The sequence below is a fragment of the Anser brachyrhynchus genome (genome assembly GCF_964034855.1).
Source record: "Anser brachyrhynchus genome assembly, chromosome: 2".
NCBI classification, from domain to species: Eukaryota; Metazoa; Chordata; class Aves; order Anseriformes; family Anatidae; genus Anser; species Anser brachyrhynchus.
Genome location: NC_137695.1, coordinates 2,928,725 through 2,939,855, shown reverse-complemented (window position 1 = coordinate 2,939,855; position 11,131 = coordinate 2,928,725). Strand labels below are relative to the sequence as shown.

Genomic DNA, 11,131 nt, shown 5'->3' with positions numbered 1-11,131 from the left:
CACTTGCCATCAGACTTGATGGGGTGTTGGGACTCTAAGCAAGATTCTTGAAGCTTCTGTCAGACTAAAGTGATGAAATCAAGTTATTAGTTAGCTGTCTGTGTTTATAGATGAGTTTATACTGGTGCATTCATCCACAGAGAGGAAGACTGGAAGACATCAATATATGTGAGATCTGACTTCAGCTTTGAAGAGAATTCTGTAACTTAAAAAATACTACAAACTTTACCAAGAAGTTAATTTGCTTCCTTATACTCTCTACCTCAGTTCACTCAAATGTCATGAATCATTCCACCCTTACATGCCAGAGAAGGAAATTTTCATCCTAAAGCATTTATTTTCTCTTTGAACAAAGTCTTATCAAAATCATTTTATTCCCATGTAATATTTCCATTTCTTCCTGAAAAAATAAAAAAATAAAAAATTCCAGTATAAAATATCACAGAGGCTCAACAGCCATCTAGGTCCTATCAAATTCTGGACACAGTTCCTTGGTTTTTCACTGCTGTTGATAGTAACCGCTAATAAAACCAACCAAACCACCAACAGAAAATGTTCCAGGACCCTGCTCTGCACCACTGGAAATGAGAAAAAACTGTGCTGAAGAAATCACTGCCTCAAACTTAGGCTCTCTTTTGATGCATGCTGAATCCTTAAGATGTACTTCAGGTCACCACTAACACTTTCATAACTTTCATCCACAGGTATTTTCAAATGCTAGCCCTTCTTTCTCCCTCCTTTTCTGCACTATAGCAAATTTATTAATTGCTCAGACTCCTCCTTTTTCTCTTTGTCCTGTTGAAATCCCCTTTCCTCCCTCTTCATTTTGTGCACGCATAGCCTGAAGACTTGTATTGTCTGATGGCCTTATGGCTCAGATATGCGTCACCGCATGTAACCAGACCCTGACATTCTTACAGTATACAGAGAATGAAATATCTGAGCAGTGAGATTATAGGGACAGATCTGGCTTGTCCTAGGGCTACAACAGACACCTGCTGAAATGGTCTGGGCAGTGGAGCCTGCTAGCAAGGTAAGGTACAGAGCTTTACCTGGCTTATGGCATTACCAACCATCCCCCAGGTGATAGGCAGTACTTTTGGTCATCCCATGCTTAATCTAGAGAGGAGGGCTTCTGAGAGCTGTTTTGGAGCCCTATTGCTCCCCCTGTGCTGAGGAACTTTCCCATCCCACCACGCAGCTCTATCACTGTCCCTCATTGCCAGTCCCTCCCTGGCTCAGGTGGGGACAGCTATTGCCCTGATCCCACAGCCCAGGTGATAAATGCTTGATAACCGTAATGACAGACTGCTGGGAGGGCCTGGGGAGTGGTGTGAAGCCAAAGAGAGGGGCTGAAATTATCATTCTGATAAATCACTCCAGAACCCCCCTGCTCTTTAGTAATTTCTAGATATGCCCAGAAAAATACACTCAAATCTATTTTGGCTTCTTTTTTGTCCTGTCTACTTACCTCCCTTGCAATGACCTCTGTTTCCTTTGGAGTGAACGCATTTTGCACAGTGGGTGATATTTTCACTTCTACTCATCCTTTCCTCATTTTTCAGCCTGCCCTGGAATGCAGGATTAGAGCTTGTAATGCAGCATTAGGAGCCTAAAAGGTTAATATCCTGCCTCCCAAAGTCACTTTTAGGCTCACAGGCTTTAATGAAAGACCCCCATGCCCCTCCCCTGCTCCCCCACACCCCCAAAGAAAGGATTTAGGGAACAGGTCAGGGTCTTGTCAAGGGTGAGAAAGAGGGAGGAAAACAATGATAAATAAAGTAAATAAAGACCAAGCCCTGTTCTTCCATACATAGGACTCAGGACCCCTTTTGCATTTGAGACATCCAGCAATTATTAGCTAATCCATTTGGCAAATGCAAGATGGTGCATAGATCAATTCTTCCCAGCTCAGTTTTTTGTGTGTGTGTGTCTGCAGGGAATGTTTGCTGACTGAATTAAGGGACAAGAAAAGAAAATACCCTCCTTGTTTCCCCCAAGACAGCAAAGTAGCTGGACAAAGCCACTGCCTGCAGCCTTGGGAGCTGGAGGCTGCTGGGCCTCTGGGTGTCTGGGAAGGCTGGAGGAGTAGTGGTGCTGCTGGAGAGAACGCCTGTCTGCACCTTGGTCCCACCTTGGCCACCTCCGTGTCCAACAAAGAAAATTCCTTGCCATTTTATCCACTGCTGGCCACAGCTCGAGGCAGGCTTAAGCAGGAGGCAAGGGGAGAAAGCGAACTGTGTTGTAAAGGAGGAGGGTGGGAAAGCCTGAGAGGAGCTGGTGCAGGTACCTTGAATAGTAACTTATGGACTTGATTCTGGAGGGCTTTGGAGTGGCAAGGATAGCTCTTACATGGAAAAGTGAATCTACATGGGTGAGATTCATTTTTCTGTTCCCTGGGGGTCCTGGGAAGGCCCACGCTCCTCAGAGCACCCAGGAGGGATGTGGAGTATCAGATTCCCCGCTGCAGCTGCAGCTTATTGCCCCGAGGTGTGGGGTGGCTCCTTCACCCTACTCTGCTTCTTCTTTCTGTAAAGGAGCCCTCACTCAGGACTGAGGACTACAGTTGTACATGCCTTTTGGAAAGCATATTTCACACACTGTTCTGAGCCATATGTTAAAATGAAACATTGAATTTGGAGCTGGCATGCTGGTCTGAATCATAGGAAATACAGGTATGGGCTCTTTTTTTTTTTTTCCCCATCCCATGTAGATGCTTTCAGTGTGGTTTTGTGTCCTACCTGTAAAATCAAGAAATTCCATATTTCATTGTCTAAGGAGCTAGTCAGCTGAGCCTTGTAGGAAGCCAAAGAGCTGCACAGCCCAGAAGGTATGAAGGAGAGAGAGGGTTATTGAATACAATTCTGCTCCATGGAAAATATCACAGATGAGTTGCTGACTCTTGTTTTCTCATTCAACCTGTTTCCCTAAGTACTAATACAAAGCAAATTTCTTAGGAAACTTTTTCAGACTCTGATGGGAAATTTTACCCTGAATCTAGCAGACACATAGACAGTAGCTGCCTGGAAATGTAAAAGTTTTTCTGGAATAAAATGACATTTCCTCATTAAAACCAAACAATCAAGCAGCACTTTGAAACAGTGTGTGTCCCACTAGCAAATTCCCAAACAGCCCTGAGTGACAGGCAGGAAAAAACATTTTGAGTAGGTTTGATATGGTCTACTGGGAAGTTATGATTCTGCCACGTCAGACACAGATTAAGGGGAAAATCTCCAGTAGATGATTGCATCTCCAATGCATAATAATTTCATAATAATTCAGACTGCTCTGGATATTTCATGAGCAGTTTCAAAAAATAAGAAGTGTCCTTTCTCCTCCTCTGGACTAGATAGCCTTCGTGCCTGTTTCAGTATTTGAATTCCTATATTATTCTCAGAAAGATGGATCTAAATGATCAATATCTATCTGGATATGTCCAGTAAAGTCTAATACTGAGTAATTGTAGGTGTTTGGAAAAATCTTAAACTGATATTTAAGGCTCCTTGCTTGTTTCTCTTCTTGGTACAATATTTTAACATGGAGAATATTCCCTGTCATAATCCCTACATTCATCACTGATGTCTAGAGCTTTATAAATGATAGGTAAATTAGTAGATAGACAAATCAGTAGATAGACAAATCGGTATACTTAGAAGTGCCTGAGATGTTAGCACCGTGTCCCCCAGACTGACATTTATTATTACCTTTTTTTTTTTTTTTTTTTTTTTTTTTTTGTGGAGCATGCATTTCTCCATGAGAATGGCCCACAGTCACATTTAGTTACCTGAGTTCTGTGTCAGCAGGTACTGAGACAGTTAGTTTTACACTAATTCTAGATTGACTTGCAATATTAAGAGTTGGTCAGGGTTTTTTTGTTTTTGTTTGTTTGTTTGTTTCATTTTCTTTCATTCTCAGATTCCCACAGTCCTCATCAGGTATCTGCTGGAGGCACCCCGCAGGGTATTAAAAATAACTTAGCACCCAGCTCAGCAACTTCAGTAAGCTGCAGTGATCTAGTGGGAGTGACAGTATTTCTCTTACCCAGCCATGGGAAGTAGGGAGAGTTTGAAATGAAAATCCAAGATTTATGGTGCTCATGAGGGCCATATACCTAGAATTACTCCAGTGTTCATAAACTTAGGACATTCCACTCAACAGCTCAGAGGAAAGGTGTCCCTTTGACACCTTGGCTGTCCTCCAGCTTAAACTCCAGAAAGACCTCACACAGGGCCACAAAGAAGGCAAATGAACATGAAATAACCTGAGCCTGAGGCCGTGGCATGTCAAGACCCGAAGGAATGACAGAATAGTTATTAGTCTTGGAGAATTACTTTTTTCCATGAATGTTGTATACAGTGTACATTTGTGAGTTCGATGCTATTTGTAATGTGAGATTATAGTCCTGGATTGAAGGCTTGGAGACCTTATACCCTCTGATTAGCCACAAGACTAATAGACCATAACAAGAGCAAAGAAGCTCTCCCCTATCCTCCTCCACTGTGGGCGATTCAGTTCTGCTGCAGGGGACCTGAACTGCAGGCAAAAATCTTGTTATTCTTAGTTTCTTCTGCCATTGCCTGTCAGATTGGATTTCCTGGCAAGAGCACTAGTAAAGTCTGGTCAGAGTTACTAATTGGGCTAGTAATAACTAAAAAGTTACTACTTATCTATAGGGAGGAGAAGTTTGCCCCATATATTTTGTCTCTCTCGGTCCTGGATTTAACTTAAGACCTGCTGTGGTTTATTGACTTTTTCTCATTGGAAATTTACTAGCTCATTTATTAGCAACTTCTGAATACAAATACAAACAGCTCAGATGTGATGGACAAAGGTGAGACCTTGAGTGGTGTTCCAGAAGAAGGAGATGGGGTAGGTCAATGATTGCTTTGTGCAGGTTCACCTTTCTCTGCTCATCTTTTGTTCAGCATGAGCCTAACAAGCCAAGCAGTCTCCTCTCTTGATGCTGTACGTTGAATAAGGAAGTATTTCTGCAAATAGGAAAGAACAGTGGAAGAAAGAGAGAAAAAGAGAGAAAAAAGAAAACATTATGTTGTGTCTTCACAAAAAAAAAAAAAAAAGAAATTTGCAGGATTTTTCCTGAACTTTTCAGATAATGCTTATGCATTTTTGAGACATTAGTGAATCTTGAACTAATTCCAATAAAACTGCAGCGTATAGGAATTGCATAGAGGTGTGCAGATGATGAGAGGGTATATTGAATGTGTTAGAGGTTTACTGATACCAGAAGACTGTAGGAGAGTATTACTTTGTGCAGCATATCCTGGTGATGATGTGCACAATTTGTCTGGGATGTTTTTAGGCATGGAAAGCCTTATCTGAAGAAAGAAGGAATGGAAAGATCCTGAATGGAGATGGGAAGGATGGTCAAAATGAGGTATCCAATAACATGAGCAAAATTGACTCATCGGGCACAGCTTCTCTTAAGGGTCCCTTCTGTTTCCACATTCTGCAGATCAGCTCCAGACTGCTATTCTTTGCTATTACTGCAGTTCCCAAGTGCAGCTGAGAACATCAGCACACAGAGCACAAAGTAGGTGAATGAAGGTCAGTAATTTATGGTGTTCTCCAACCACTTTACATGGAGCTTACCACAGGCCTAGCAGTGTCGTTGCGGATAATGGAAAGAGCGAGGTGAAGCCTTTGCTTTCATTCTGAACAGTCCCACGGTTCCTGTCAAATGTGGAATTTAAGAACCATCTCTATGTCTAGTTTGAGCCTTTAATTTGGATTTGTTTGATTATTTTGCTTAGTTTTGTTCCAAAACTACTGCACAAACAGAAAGGATCACTTTTTTTTTTTTTCCCCATTGCTTTAGAGAGGAAGACTCAGTTGGGGATTCAAGGGCTGGATCTGGCCTACAGGACTATTCCTTCTACGCTTCTGGAATTGCCTTGAAGAAGAAGGTTGTGAAAACAAAGAATGGAGTCCAGCAGTTAAATAAGTCTTATTATTTGGAATATAATTGGCCCAGACAGTAAACGTCAGCATTTGCTCTTATCCCACCTGTAAAGCTTCTGAGAAAGGGTCCCAATATTGACATCCAGCCCTACCATCTAAGAAGTTAGATCCACTTGTCCTATGGAAAATATAATGCAAAATACACTGCACCTATTTCTTCTAGGTATATAGTTTGAGAGAAGCCTATTTTGACTGTGGTGGTCAAAGGCTTTAGTGTGCTAAGGGTGACTGACGTGAGATGAATTTGTGGTCTCAGCCCATTTCTCAGTACACACAGGGGCTGTGTCATCCTTAACAGCTGGCACTAATTGTCAGGATATTCAGTAGGGAAGCCAAACCCTGCTATGTGTAGGGGGTTAATTAATGGTCTGTGCAAAGGAAGATGCAGTGGTTGGGAAGTGGGAAGAGGTAAGATGCTCTGACCCTGATTAAGTGTGGGTTTGTGGATAAAGCCATCTCCATTTCTGAACCTCTAGGAAAACCAAGGCAAACCAAATAAAACAAAGCAACCATGGGGAAAGCCACTATTTTTTTTTTATTTATTTTATTTTATTTTATTTTATTTTATTTTATTTTATTTTATTTTATTTTATTTTATTTTATTTTATTTTATTTTATTTTATTTTATTTTATCTTTGCAAGAGAAATTTGTAGAATTCAGAATTTACCATCATGGTCTGAAAAAACATCCCACGCTAAGGCAGTAACTAACTCAGAACTATCAGAAACTGTATGTCTGCTTGCCTGTTAGTCCTCAGCTGAGTCTGTGTGTCACCTGTGGACACTCAGTATTTTTAGTCTTAGGTGAAGCTCGGTGAAGTCAATGAACAGTTCTCCGGTGACTTCAAAGGCCACAGAGGTAGACAGCTATTTATGGCCTAGGATTCCCATGAAAGAAAATCTCCTTAAGTGTGTGCTCTGTAAGGCTTTAATGAGACTTGAGTGTTAACTCAGAAACAATGGAGAAAGATGTATATTGTCTTGTGCTGTCTTTACGTTACCACCTGGATGCCATGCCAGGATACAGCCAGCAGCACATCTTTCCTTCCTTGACTCTTCCACTGACTTTGGCTTTCTGTCATATCCCTTCTCTGCCACGTTCAAAATGCTTCAGAAAAGGCCAGTTTGGGATTAACATATCACAAAGAACAGATGAGATCCTCATTTTCAAACTCATTATTTAGACCATGCCTGTTTGTGTTAAGTTGTCTACATTTTGGTCAGAGCAAAGGCTATTTCCTTTGTCAACCATTAGGCAAGGCTGTGGGGTCAAGGCATAATGTGTCTTGAGTGTTGCCCCATAGGGTTGTAAGCTGTGGTGGCTGGGTAGAGGTAGAAAGTAGCTGTTCAAGCCTACATTTGGTTCTCAACTCAGCCTAGGGTGAGGTTTTTGTCATCGACAAGAGTTGTCCTAGATTTACCCCCAAGACAGATGAGACTGGATTTCAGCCCCTTGTTCTTCGGATAGGTGATGTAGTTCATAGCTGAATGAGCTCAGGCCACTCTGAGGTTGTGGTTGGTTATTAGGGCAACCACAAGACTTAGATGACCTGTCTGCATTACATTCATCTTGGAGGGCTTTGAACTGCTCAAACTACTGCCTTGTAAAGGCAACATCTTTTGTTTGCCTCAGATTTTCCCAGGGGCTGTTCCAACAGTGAAATTAAAGGAGGTAAAGGTTAGCAATAGTCCCTCTCATCCATTTGATCATTTGATTTATAGTGAAGCTGGAGAACGTGGTGGTGGTATTTTTAGTCTCTCAGTAGGTATCACACCTGTCTGATAAATCAGTTGTCTTGCCTCATCTTCCTCAACACACACAGACAAAAATAATAATAAGAAGAAAAAGGCATGTGCTGTTAAACATATTTTGTAATATTGTCCATGGTTTTAAAGGCCTTTATTTTCCTTAGCAGCTTGCATGATGTGGCAGATGGCACTGAGTGCTTTAGCAACTCTGCAGTATACCATCTCTCCACACTTCATGGTGACAAACACATCAAGCAAGTTGAGTAAGAGCACTAAAATGCCAGAAATTTCATTGATTCCTGTCCCAGCATTTCACATTTCAGGAATTATTAGTCTGCTGCTTAGTACGTTTATTATAACCCTGCTGCACTGGATGCCAAAGGCTTCCAGCCAGTGATTTCCAGTGGAATGGAAGGAGACAGCTTGACTAGGAAGATCAAAATCAAACCTGGGAGCAGATCCAATATGGAATCATATCTATTTTGAGAATTTGATTTCTAGTTTTAATTAAGGAAATCTTTGGATCATCCAACAGCCCTGTGGCTTTGTGGCAAGCACAGGAGGCTCTTGATTCATGGGTCAGAGACCTGACCCCCCACCTCCCTGTGCAGTGGTGGGATGGGGATTCTTTCAGAGGGTCATCATCTGCATGTCCTGGGGGAGCTGGTTTTACAGGATGGTTCTGACCACCAGCTGCTGATTGAGGGGTGAAGGTTTTCTCCTATGGTGTTGGAGGGGGGAGGTTGACAAGGCCGTTGCAACTTGCATGGGGACAGGACAGTGATTTATCAGAGCTTTAGTGGAAAGGATAGTTGATAGGGATCCTTTGTGCAGTTAAATACCAGCCAGGCTTTGCCTCAAAGGGGTGGTATTCCACTTGGGAGGGAACCCAGCGGCATTAGTAATGTTGTATGACAGTATGCACAAATCATCTGCTGCTGGTATGAATGGTCCTGCAACCCTCGACAGCAACTTGCTGCTGTATTTGGAAATGATCTTACTCATGCCTCCGGGATGCAAATGATCCAACTCCTGGCTCCCCCTCACCCCGCGTCCTTATACCGCGTAGGGCCAGAGGCCAGGGCCACGCTGTGCCCCTGCCATGTGGGGATGGTCTAAGTGACAGGCAGCATGTGGAATGGCTGAGGGTGTGATGCGAGAGCTATAGCATGTGGAAGCGGTGCCGGCGGTGCAAGGCTGTGCTTGTGCCAACTGTGGCTGGGGTGGACGCGCGGGGCAGCCAGCTGTGGCTCCACTCAGGAACGCACCCTCCTTCCCCTCCAGATGTTCCTGCTCACCAGCACGGACAAACCCACTCCCTACCCTCCAAACGGATCAATATTCCCCCGACACCAGCACCCAGTTCCCAGGGCCCCTGTGCCAGGGTGGCAATGGGGAATAGAACAGGGTGTATGTTTTATTTAATAATTTATATGTATATATATAATAACATGATCAGGTCTCAAATAATGAGCTCAGATTTTTTCCTCCTTATTCCTGCTTTCCAGGGAATGCTGGCAGGTTTGGCTCTGTGCATCATACCACAAAAATCTCACTCCTCCAGAAGAGGGCTAATACACGAAGGAGCTTTCTACCAGGCTGATGTATCACACATGCTTTATATATCAGCGTGGATTTCTTTAGTCGAGACAAAAGGATCAAAGACGTAGTGCAAGGCGTGGGTTTCATGGAGTTTTAATTCTTGCAGACGTGGAGAGCAGGGCAGCGTATCATGACTAGAAAGGCCCAGGCACAGCCAAATGTAAGAAATGGTATTTATGAGCTGTGCTTAGAAACTGCCTCTGGAGCTTGCAGAGCAGCTGGTGTCACTTTCAGCTGACATTTGTACAACTGAAATGCTTACAGTGCAGGCAGGAGTAGGAAACAAACTATAGACAAAGGGTTGATGGATGCAGGACCAGGAAATATGTGTCGTGTGGTCCAGTTTCCCTGCTTGCAGATCTCTGTCATTTTATCTTCTTGAAGTTGTGGTGGGTATTAATCCCAGGGTTAAAATGCTGCTGGAGACAAGAGTAAATTTAAACATCTTCAGCTAGACTACTCCACAAAAGGAACCTATTATAGGTTGTGCTGAAGGTTTCCACCTTTCAGCAAGTGAACATCTGAGATCCTGACATCGTTCTTACTCTCTGAGGGTGTCCCCACAGTCACACCCTTGACGCGGAGATGTTACTTGTGAAGGAAAATGAGAGGTGTATCTTTAACAGCAATAAAAAGGAGGATGTCTACAGGAGGAGCTAGCTAATTACAGTAATTTCAAAACTAATTGCAAGTCTCAAATGCATATATTTTCCAAACATAATTTACAAGGTTTTCTATGCACATTAAATGCTTATTAAGAAAGTGCAAGGTGCCTTGTCTTTGAATTTTGACTAGGAATTATGAACACCTACTAAGTGAGGTTTCACATACCTGGATTTTATGTCAGTTTAGTACCTTCAGGAGAGTCTGGGAAAAAAACAAAAAAAAAACAGGTATGTAGCCTGCTGCCAGCTAAACTGACGACAAATGGAGACTTTTGCAAGCCCACCTCCTGTAACTGTCCTCCAGTGAGGAAAGTCTTCTTCCTGGCCTCTCAGAAAACTGAAGAAATAGCTTTTTTATTTTTATTTTCATTTTCATTTTTATTTTTATTTATTTTTATTTTTATTTTTATTTTTATTTTTATTTTTTTAAATGGTAGAGTATGGTGTGGGGGTGAAAGACCCAGCAATGCACAGGGGTGCTCTCAAGCTAGCAGTGATCTGACAATGTCAGCAGGATTTGGAACAAGATGTTTCATTTACTTTCAGTGTGATTGATAGTAGTACCCAACCTAACCATAAAGTGGCCAGTAGGATTTTAGACTGGACTCAATAAATTTGCATATCTTTGCATAGCAAAGGGCAGTATTGCATGGATGTACTGGCTCACCCCAGTGCTAGTTCAGGCCCCTCTCACTGTGTAGACACCCCCACCTCCAAAACTGCCACCAAAATCAACTATGCTTGGGTGTCCCAAAAGGGTAAAGCCTGAGCTAAGCCATGGCCAACCTTCAGGGCTGCCTGCTCTCTAATAGGTTGAGCAGTGCTGAAGGACACCTTCCAGAAGGTCACAGGGCTGCTGTGGGGCCCCTGCTTTCAGGACCTATTAATTCCCTGTCCCTGAGAGCAGTAGAGTCCGTCCATGACAAATCCTGTATTCTCCCTTGCTGGGCCACCCTCTGGTTGAGATAGAATATGAGGGAACAGCACACATCTGGAAAAGTCCTGCAGGTCTCTTGACCTGTTGGCTGTAGAAATTGCTGCTGGCTTCTGCTGCAGAACTGCCTCTTCCTCGTTATCCTTTCACACAGCACTACATACGCAGAGCTTTCACTGGGGACACAAGGATCACAGGAGAC

The 11,131-nt window shown here is 42.9% G+C and overlaps 1 long non-coding RNA gene across 3 annotated transcripts; it reads left to right on the top strand.

Moving 5' to 3' along the window:
• The first annotated feature begins 1,759 nt into the window (after positions 1 to 1,759).
• Positions 1,760 to 9,149, top strand: LOC308191216. 3 transcript variants are annotated; one of them, XR_013947809.1, is made up of 4 exons: positions 1,760 to 2,675; positions 5,321 to 5,395; positions 5,474 to 5,565; positions 5,837 to 9,149. It is a non-coding gene; the product is annotated as an uncharacterized lncRNA (long non-coding RNA). The 3 variants fall into 3 exon arrangements; XR_013947808.1 differs by lacking the exon at positions 5,321 to 5,395; XR_013947810.1 differs by having other exon boundaries at positions 5,321 to 5,565.
• Positions 9,150 to 11,131: the final 1,982 nt, after the last annotated feature.